Raw genomic sequence first — 11,415 nt, forward strand, 5'->3', positions numbered from 1 at the left:
TTTTGCCTCAATTCTAGGCATTAACAGTGACTTTTAAAATGCATTCTATTATATCTCAAAAAATTTTTGTGGTAAAATATACATAACATGGAATTTACCATTTTAACAATTTTGGAGTGTACAATTCAATGGCAATCAACTATATTAACAAAGTTGTGCAACCATCACCACTACCCATCTCTGGAATTTTTTCATCATCTCAAACTGAAACTCTATTACCACTAAATAACTCTCTTGTTTCTTATGCTTGATTTTACTCAAAAGCATTCTTAGGTCTCTGGATACTTATTTATTTTTTTTATATTTATTTTCTTATAAAATACATTATCAAAAGAAAGACCTACTTGAGTTTGCTTTATTGTTCAAGTTTGCTTGCTTTCTTTTCCCAGTTTTTCTTCCACTGCCCTAAATATAGTTAGCCTTCTTTTATTCTTTTTTTAATTTTTTGTCTGCAGTTATTTATTTTATTTTTTCAATTTTATTTTATTATGTTAGTCACCATACAATACATCCTTAGTTTTTAATGTAGTGATCCACGCTTCATTATTTTCATGTAACACCCAGTGCTCCATGCAGTATGGTGCATATGGCCCTTCTTTTCATTACATCTGTGTCTTTGGGGCAAATACCCAGTAGTGCAATTGCTGGGTCAAAGGGTAGCTCTATTTTTTAAGTTGTTTTTTTTTTTATAATTTTTTATTGTCATGTTAATCATCATACATTACATCATTAGTTTTTGATGTAGTGTTCCATGATTCATTGTTTGTGCATAACACCCATGCTCCACGCAGAATGTGCCCTCTTTAATACCCATCATCAGGCTGACCCATCCCATCACCCCCCTCCCCTCTAGAACCCTCTGTTTTTAACAGTCCATCGTCTCTCATGGTTCGTCTCCCCCTCCCACTTACTCCCCTTCATTCTTCCCCTCCTGCTATCTTCTTCTTCTTTTTTTCTTAACATATATTGCATTATTTGTTTCAGAAGTACAGATCTGTGATTCATCAGTCTTGTACAATTCACAGTGCTCACCATAGCACATACTCTTCCCAATGTCTATCACCCAGCCACCCAATCCCTCCCACACCCCACCACTCCAGCAAACCTCAGTTTGTTTCCTGAGATTAAGAACCTCATCAGTGAGGTCATATGATACACGTCTTTCTCTGATTGACTTATTTCAATCAGCATAACACCCTCCAGATCCATCCATGTCGTTCCAAATAGCAAGATCTCATTCCTTTTTATGGCTGCATAGTATTCCATTGTGTATATATACCACCTCTTCTTTATCCATTCATCTGTCGATGGCCATCTTGGCTCTTTCCACAGTTTGGCTATGGTGGACATTGCTGCTATAAACATTGGGGTGCACGTACCCCTTCGGATCCCTACATTTGTATCTTTGGGGTAAATACCCAGTAGTGCGATTGCTGGATCATATGGTAGCTCTAATTTCAACTGTTTGAGGAACCTCCATACTGTTTTCCAGAGGGGTTGACCAGCTTACATTCCCACCAACAGTGTAGGAGGGTTACCCTTTCTCCATATCCCCACCAACATCTGTCGTTTCCTGACTTGTTAATTTTAGCCATTTTGACTGGTGTGAGGTGGTATCTCATTGAGGTTTTGATTTGGATTTCCCTGATGCCGAGCGATGTTGAGCACCTTTTCATGTGTCTGTTGGCCATTTGGACGTCTTCTTTGGAAAAAATGTCTGTTCAGGTCTTCTGCCCATTTCTTGATTGGATTATTTCTTCTTTGGGTGTTGAGTTTGAGAAGTTCTTTATAGATTTTGGATATTAGCCCTTTAACTGATATGTCATTTGCAAATATTTTCTCCCATTCTGTGGGTTGCCTTTTGGTTTTGTGGACTGTTTCTTTTGCTGTGCAAAAGCTTTTTATCTTGATGAAATCCCAATAGTTCATTTTTGCCCTTGCTTCCCTTGCCTTTGGCGATGTTTCTAAGAAGAAGTTGCTGCAGCTGAGGTTGAAGAGGTTGCTGCCTGTGTTCTCCTTTAGGATTTTGATGGACTCTGGTCTCACGTTTAGGTCTTTCAGCCATTTGGAGTCTATTTTTGTGTGTGGTGTAAGGAAATGGTCCAGTTTCATTCTTCTGCATGTGGCTGTCCAATTTTGCCAACACCATTTGTTGAAGAGACTGTCTTTTTTCCACTGGACATTCTTTCTTGCTTTGTCAAAGATGAGTTGACCATAGGCTTGAGGGTCCATTTCTGGGCTGTCTATTCTGTTCCATTGATCTGTGTGTCTGTTTTTGTGCCACTACCATACTGTCTTGATGATGACAGCTTTGTAAAAGAGCTAGAAGTCCGGAATTGTGATGCCACCAGCTTTGCTTTTCTTTTTCAATATTCCCCTGGCTATTTGGGGTCTCTTCTGGTTCCATACAAATTTTAGGATTATTTGTTCCCTTTCTTTGAAAAAAGTGGATGGTATTTTGATGGGGATTGCACTGAATGTGTAGATTGCTCTAGGTAGCATTGACATCTTCACAATATTTGTTCTTCCAATCCATGACCATGGAAAGTTTTTCCATTCTTTGTGTCTTCTTCAATTTCTTTCATGAGTATTTTATAGTTTTCTGAGTACAGATCCTTTGCCACTTTGGTTATATTTATTCCTAGGTATCTTATGGTTTTGGGTGCAATTGAAAATGGGATCGACTCCTTGATTTGTCTCTCTTCTGTCTTGTTGTTGGTGTATAGGAATGTTACTGATTTCTGAGCATTGATTTTATGTCCTGCTACTTTACTGAATTCGTGTATGAGTTCTAGCAGTTTTGGGGTGGAGTCTTTTGGGTTTTCCACATACAGTATCATATCATCTGCAAAGAGTGAGAGTTTGACTCCCTCTTTGCCGATTTGGATGCCTTTGATTTCTTTTTGTTATCTGATTGCTGTGGCTAGGACTTCTAATACTATGTTGAATAGCAGTGGTGAGAGTGGACATCCCTGCCGCATTCCTGATCTTAGGGGAAAAGCTCTCAGCTTTTCCCCATTGAGAATGATATTTGCTGTAGGTTTTTCATGGATGGCTTTTATGATATTCAGGTATATACCCTCTATCCCTATACTCTGAAGAGTTTTGATCAAGAAAGGATGCGTACGTTGTCAAATGCTTTTTCTGCATCTATTGAGAGGATCATATGTTTCTTGTTAATGTATTGTATCATGTTGATTGACTTGTGGATGTTGAACCAAACTTGCAGCCCAGGGATAAATCCCTCTTGGTCATGGTGAATAATCTTTTTAATGTACTGTTGGATCCTATTGGCTAGTATTTTGGTGAGAATTTTTGCATCCATGTTCATCAAGGATATTGGTCTGTAATTCTCCTTTTTGATGGGGTCTTTGTCTGGTTTTGGGATTAAGGTAATGCTGGCTTCATAAAATGAATTTGGAAGTTTTCCTTCCATTTCTATTTTTTGGAACGGTTTCAGGAGAATAGGTATTAATTCTTCTTCAAATGTCTGATAGAATTCCCCTGGGAAGCCATCTGGCCCCGGGCTTTTGTTTGTTGGGAGATTTTTGATGACTGCCTCAATTTCCTTAGTGGTTATAGGTCTGTTCAGGTTTTCTATTTCTTCCTGGTTCAATTTTGGTAGTTGATACATCTCTAGGAATGCAACCATTTCTTCCAGGTTATCTAATTTCCTGGCATAGAGTTGCTCATAATATGTTCTTAGAATTCTTTGTATTTCTTTGGTGTTGGTTGTGATCTCTCCTCTTTCATTCATGATATTGTTGATTTGGGTCATTTCTCTTTTCTTTTTGATAAGTCTGGCCAGGGGATTATCAATCTTGTTAATTCTTTCAAAGAACCAGCTCCTAGTTTCGTTGATCTGTTCTACTGTTCTGTTGGTTTCTATTTCATTGATTTCTACTCTGATCTTTATGATTTCTCATCTCCTGTTGGGTTTAGGCTTTATTTGCTGTTTTTTCTCCAGCTCCTTTAGGTGTAGGGTTAGATTGTGTATTTGAGACCTTTCTTGTTTCTTGAGAAAGGCTTGTATTGCTATATACTTTCCTCTCAGGACTGCCTTTGCTGTATCCCAAAGATTTTGAACAGTTGTGTTTTCATTTTCATTGGTTTCCATGAAATTTTTTAATTCTTCTTTAATTTCCTGGTTGACCCATTCATTCTTTAGTAAGATGCTCTTTAGCCTCCATGTATTTGAGTTCTTTCCAACTTTCCTCTTGTGATTGAGTTCTAGTTTCAAAGCATTGTGGTCTGAAAATATGCAGGGAATGATCCCAATCTTTTGGTACCGGTTGAGACCTGATTTGTGACCTAGGATGTGATCAATTCTGGAGAATGTTCCTTGGGCAGTAGAGAAGAATGTGTATTCCATTGCTTTGGGATGGAATGTTCTGAATATGTATGTGAAGTCCGTGTGTCATTTAAAGTCTTTATTTCCTTGTTGATCTTTTGCTTAGAAGATCTGTCCATTTCAGTCAGGGGGGTGTTAAAGTCCCCCACTATTATTGTATTGTTGTCAATGTGTTTCTTTGCTTTTGTTATTAATTGCCTTATATAATTGGCTGCTCCCATGTTAGGGGCATAGATATTTACAATTGTTAGATCTTCTTGTTGGATAGACCCTTTAAGTAGGATATAGTGTCCTTCCTCATCTCTTATTACAGTCTTTGTTTTAAAATCTAGTTTGTCTGATATAAGGATTGCCACCCCAGCTTTCTTTTGGTGTCCATTAGCATGGTAAATGGTTTTCCACCCCCTCAATTTCAATCTGGGGGTGTCTTTGGGTCTAAAATGAGTCTCTTGCAGAGAGCATATTGATGGGTCTTGTTTTTTAATCCAATCTGATAGCCTATGTCTTTTGATTGGGGCATTTAGCCCATTTACATTCAGGGTAACTATTGAAAGGTATGAATTTAGTGCCATTGTATTGCCTGTAAGGTGACTGTTACTGTACGTTGTCTGTGTTCCTTTCTGATCTTTGCTGCTTTTAGGCTCTCTCTTTGCTTAGAGGACCCCTTTCAATATTTCTAGGAGGGCTGGTTTCGTGTTTGCAAATTCCTTTAGTTTTTGTTTGTTCTGGAAGCTTTTTATCTCTCCTTCTATTTTCAATGACAGCCTAGCTGGATATAGTATTCTTGGCTGATTATTTTTCTCGTTTAGTGCTCTGAAGATATCTTGCCAGTCCTTTCTGGGCTGCCAGGTCTCTGTGGATAGGTCTGTTGCCAATCTAATATTTTTACCATTGTAGGTTACATATCTCTTCTCCCGAGCTGCTTTCAGGATTTTCTCTTTGTCTCTGAGACTCATAAGTTTTACTATTAGATGTCAGGGTGTTGACCTGTTATTATTGATTTTGAGAGGGGTTCTCTGTGCCTCCTGGATTTTGATGCCTGTTTCCTTCCTCACATTAGGGAAGTTCTCTGCTATTATTTGCTCCAATATACCTTCTGCCCCCCTCGCTCTTTCTTCTTCTTCTGGAATCCCAATTATTCTAATGTTGTTTTGTCTTATGGTATCACTTATCTCTCGAATTCTGCCCTCGTGATCCTGTAGTTGTTTCTCCCTCTTTTTCTCAGCCTCTTTATTTTCCATCATTTGGTCTTCTATATCGCTGATTCTCTCTTCTGCCTCATTTATCCTACCAGTTAGTGCCCCCATTTTTGATTGCACCTCATCAATAGCCTTTTTGATTTTGACTTGGTTAGATTTTAGTTCATTTCTCCAGAAAGGGTTTCTCTAATGACTTCCACGCTTTTTTCAAGCCCAGCTAGTATCTTTAAAGTCATGATTCTGAACTCTAGGTCTGACATCATACTAATGTCCCTATTGAGTAGGTCCCTGGCTGACGGTACTACCTCTTGTTCCTTTTGCGGAGGTGATTTTTTTCGTCTTGTCATTTTGTCCAGAGGAGAATAGATGAATGAGAGAACAAAATGCTAACAGGTTTACAACATCCCCAGCAAATATACTGTATACAAATCAGAAAAGACCTGAAACCAGGGGAAAAGAAAGGGAAAGAAAGAAAAAAGAAAGAGAAAAAAAAAAGAAAAAAAGATAAAAAGAAAAACAGAACAATACAAAAAAAGCAGAATGTGATCAAATATGATCTGGCTGGTGCATAGATCAGTGCCACACACTAGATTTTGGGCGTATTTTGGTCTGTTAGAAAAAAGTGCCTCCTAAAATTTTAAAGGAAGAAAGACATATATGTACAAAAGAAGGTTTGATACAATGAAGGGATAGAAGATGACTGTAAAGATGAAAATTATAAAAGATTTTATAAAAGGACTTGATAAGATAAGAAGTTGTTTGAAAAAAGAAAGAAGATTTAAAAAAAAAATAAAAAGGGAGAGAATGTGATCAGGCAGGAGACTAGAACAGAGCCATACACTAGTGATTTAGGGCCTATTTTGATCTGTTAGAAGAAATTGTATCTCAAAATTTTAAAGAGACAACAACTTATATATATATATGCCAAAAATAAGGGTAACTACTATGAAGGGATAAAATATGACTCTAAAAATGAAAAATAAAAAATGTTTTTTTTTTTTTAAAAGAGATTGATAAGATGTTGGTTGAAAAAGGGAAAAAGAAAAAAAAACAGTTAACAAAAATTAACTTTGATGAACTAAAGAATCATGGTAAAAAAAAGCCATGAATTCTATGTGCAGTATTCCCCTAGCGCTGGAGTTCTCCCGTTCTCCTTGATCGGTAAACTTGCTCTTGGCTTGCTGGCTGTTCGGGCTGATCTTCTGGGGGAGGGGCCTGTTGCTGTGGTTTCCAAATGTCTTTGCCGGTGGCTGAATTGCCCCGCCCTTGTCGGTCCGGGCTAAGCAAGCTGCTCGGGTTTGATCTCAGGAGCTTTTGTTTCCTGCAAGCTCTCCGTACAGACTTGGAGGACCAGGGCATAAATGGTGGCTTCCCAATCTCCACCCGGAGGAGCTGAGAACTCGGGGCTCCGCTCCTCAGTGCGCCCACAGAGGAAAGCAGTCACTCCCTTGTCCCCGGTCTCCGGCCGCTCTCTGTGCTCACCCAGCCTGTGACCGAGCGTTCCTATCTGTGGCACCCGACCCCGTGTGGAGTCTCCAAACCCAGCAGATCCCTGTGGTGCGTTCCCGCGCCGCTCCTCCCCGGGAAGGAAGGGGAATCTCCCCGGATCTGCCGCCTGTTGGGTCCCTGCTGGAGGAGCAGTGGCCAGACTGGGCTGCGGATCACAGTTTATGGCCACCCCGAGCTGAGAGCCCGCGCCTCGGCTCCGTCTCTGCAGCCGGCTTCCCCGCTCTGATACCTGGGAGCTCTGGCACACTCAGGCTCCCCTGGTCTTTCTGTGACCCCAAGGGTCCTGAGACCACACTGTCCGGGAGGATTCCACCCCCTGCTTAGCCACTGCAGCGACGTCCCTCAGCGGAGCCGACTTCTAACGGTTCCGATTTTGTGCTCCACGACTCTATCACTTGCCAGAAGCGGCCGGCGGAGGCCCCTCCCCCGCCGTCTATCCTCCAGAATATCGCCTCGGATTCACTTCTCCGCACGTCCTACCTTCCAGTAAGTGGTCGCTTCTCTGTTCAGAGAGTTGTTGCTACTCTCCTCTTTGATCTCCTGTTGAGTTTGTAGGTGTTCAGAAGGGTTTGATCCCTATTCAGCTGAATTCCTGAGACCAGACGAAATCTAGGTCTCCTACTCCTCCGCCATCTTGCTCCGCCCCCACACACCACATTTTCTTTATCCATTCATCAATCCATCGACACTTGGGTTGTTTCCGTATATTGGCTATTGTAAATAATGGTACAATAAGCACAGGGGTGCATATATCTTTTCAAATTAGTGTTTTTCATTTTCTCTGGGTAAATACCTAGTAATGAAATTACTGGATCATACAGAATTTCCATTTTTAATTTTTTGAGGAAACTGCATACTATTTTCCACAGTAGCTGTACTAATTTGCATTCCCACCAACAGTGCATGAGGTTTCTTTTTCTCAACATCCTCACAAATACTCATTATTTCTTGTGTTTTTTTATTTTAGCCATTCTGACAGGTATAAAGGGATATCTCATTATAGTTTTAATTTGCATTTTCCTGATGATTAGTGATGCTGAGCGTCTTTTTTATGTGTCTGCTGGCCATCTCTATATCTTTTTTGGATCAATGTCTCTTCAGGTCCCCTGCCCATTTTTAATTAGATTATTTGTGGGATTTTTTTGGTATTGAGTTGTGTATGTTCTTTATACATTTTGAATATTAACCCCTTATTTGATATATAAATTGCAAATACCTTCCCTCATTCAGTAGGTTGCCTTTTTATTTTGTTGATGGTTTTCTTTCCTCCACAAAAGCTTTTTATTTTGGTGTAGTCCCAGTAGTTTATTTTTGATTTTGTTTCCTTTGCTTAAGGAGACATATAAAGAATAATCTGTCTACAGCTGATGTGAAAAAAATTACTTCCAATGTTTGCTCATGGACTGGAAGAACAAATATTATGAAATTGTCCAAACTACCCAAAGCAATCTACAGATATACAATCCCTATCAAAATACAACAATATTGTTTTTACCGAACTGAAGCAAACACTAAAATTTGTACCACAAAAGACTTTGAGTAGCCAAAGCAAACTTGAGAAAGAATAAAGCTCAAAGTATCACAATCCCAGATTTCAAGATACACTACAAAGCTGCAGTGATCAAAACAGTATGGTACTGGCACAAAAAATAGATAGATTAATGGAACAGAATAGAGAACCCAGAAGTAAACCGACACTTATATGGTCAATTAATCTATGACAAAGGAGACAACAATATACAATGTGGAAAAGGCAGTCTCCAAAAAAATGTGCTGGGAAAACTAGGCAGTCATACAAAAGAATGAAACCAGATCACTTTTTTTTTAATCATACACCAAAATGAACTAAAAATGTATTAAAGACTTAAATGTGAATGCTGTGTTAGTTATCTTTGCTGTGTAATCATTTCTCCAAAACATGGCAATTTAAAACAATGAATGTTTACTATTTCATGGTGTCTGTGGATCAGGAGTCTGGGAGTGGCTTAGCTGAGTGCTTCTGGCTGCGTCTTGAATTTTAATCTAGCTGTCAGCAGACCTTGTGGTCATTTGAGCAGAAGACCTGCTTCCATGTGGTTGTCAGGCTTGGTTCCTCTCCATATGGGTCTCTGTGTGGCCTGCCTGGATGTCCTCCTGATGTATTGGCTAGCTTCTCCCAGGACAAGTGATGAGAGAGAGAAAGAGAGGGAGAGAGAGAGAAAAAGAGAGAGAGAGATGAGAGATGGAGGGAGGGAGAGAAGGAGGAAGGAAGGGCACTAACTGGCATTTCTCAGGGCAAGTGATGACAGAGAGAGGAAGAAGAGGCGGAGGAGAGGAAAGAAGAAGATACAGCAGTTTTAAAGTAATTGAATCTGAGAGGGGGGAAAAGATGGCAGAGGAGTAGGGGACCCTATTCCAACTAGTCCCAGAATTGAGCTGGATATCTACCAGCTGAACACCCATGAAATCAGCCTGAGACGTAAGAAGACATATCTGGATTTCTACAAACAATATCACAGGGGGTTGGTTTCAAGGTACAAAGTGGGGAGCCGTGATTCCACGGGGAGATATCGGGGGATAAACGGCAGCAAGAGGGAGCCTGGCCATGGGGATCCTACACCACCAGTGAACAATAGCCTCCCGTGCTAGGGATGGGGCACAGACTTGCTGACTGGTAGTGGCGGGGAAAGGACTTTAGGGCAGCCCCTGGATGGACACCTGGAGCAACAAGGTCATGCGTGTGAACTGGGGTGGCTGGTGGTTTTAGAAGCACAAAGGGCAGAGATGTGTCCCCATGCCCTGACATGGAGGCAGGGATTGGGAGCTCTGCCGAGGGGCGAACAACCCAGGACGCGGCAATTTATACCAACACAGACAGAAATGGAGATAGTGTAGCCTGGAGAGCTCACTGAAGAACAGACTGTGATCTCTCTGCTCTGAGGCAGAGGGTTGGAAATGGTCTCTTCTGCTCTGACTCTCTGAAGAGACACGGAAAGCCACCAGGGAAAGCTGCCTGAGAACAAAAGCCCCCCAAAAATGGTTCCCAATGAGCCCATCCCACACAAAAGGGAGGCAGGGCAACTCTGCCTGAGTTGCCTGAGTAAGAGTGGAACAGACCCCTCCCCAAGAAGATAGGCTGGGAGAACAAGAGGCCAGCAACCCTAGGGTCCCTAGAAAACAGGTGCACCTTGCTTGGATTCTGGTCAATAATTTGGACTCTATACATTCCCTGAACTACCCATCAACAGAATGACTAGGAGGAGGAACCCCCAAAATAGGAAAGACTCAGAGATTATGATTATGCAGAATGGATGCAGATATAACCAAGATGTCAGAGATGGAATTCAGGCTAGCAATTGTGAAGACAATAGCTAGAATGGAGAAATCAATTAATGGCAGCAGGAGGGAGTCTCTAAGGACAGAAATGAAAGCTGAATTGGCAGAACTTAAAAATGCTATCAATGAGATCCAATCTAATCTAGATAATCTAACAGCTAGAGCAAGTGAGGTAAAACAAATCAGTGACCTGGAAGACAATTTAATAGATAAAAAGGGAAAAGAGGAGGGCAGGGAAAAACAACTCAAAATCCATGAAAATGAAATCAGAGAAATAAGTGACACCATGAAACGTTCCAATGTCAGAATTATTGGAATCCTGGAGGGGGTGGAGAGAGAGAAAGGACTAGAAGATGTATTTGAGGAAATCGTAGCTGAGCACTTCCCTAATCTGGGGAATGAAACAAGCATTCCTGTCCTAGAGGCAGAGAGGACCCCTCCCAAGATCAGGGAAAACAAGCCAACATCCCAGCATGTAATAGTAAAATTCACAAATCTTAAACCAAGGAAATCATTTTAAGGGCAGTTAGGGGGAAGAGATTCCTTATGTACAGAGGGAGGAACATCAGAATAACATCAAACTTATCCACAGCGACCTGGCAAGCCAGAAAGGCATGTCAAAATATATTCAGGGTACCAAAGTAGAAGAACATGCAGCCAAGAATACTTTATCTGACAAGGCTGTCATTTAGAATGGATGGAGAGATAAGGAGCTTCCAAGATTGGCAGAAACTGAAAGAATGTGACCATTAAGCTGGCCCCACAAGAAATATTAAGGGGAGGATTCTATAAAAGGAGAAAGACCCCAAGAGTGATATACAACAGAAATTTACAGGGACAATCTATAAAAACATGGTCTTCACAGGCAACATGATGACAAGAAATTCATATCTTTCAATAATCACTCTCAATGTGAACGGCCTAAATCCTCCCATAAAGTGGCACAGGGTTGCAGATTGGATAAAGACAGGACCCACCCATATGCTGTCTACAAGAGACTCATTTTGAATCGAAAGATACAACCAGTCTGAAAGGGAAGGG

The sequence above is a fragment of the Eumetopias jubatus genome, unplaced genomic scaffold, assembly GCF_037043125.1.
Source record: "Eumetopias jubatus isolate StellerSeaLion01/CBP00866 unplaced genomic scaffold, mEumJub1_p1.0 scaffold_5, whole genome shotgun sequence".
NCBI lineage: Eukaryota > Metazoa > Chordata > Mammalia > Carnivora > Otariidae > Eumetopias > Eumetopias jubatus.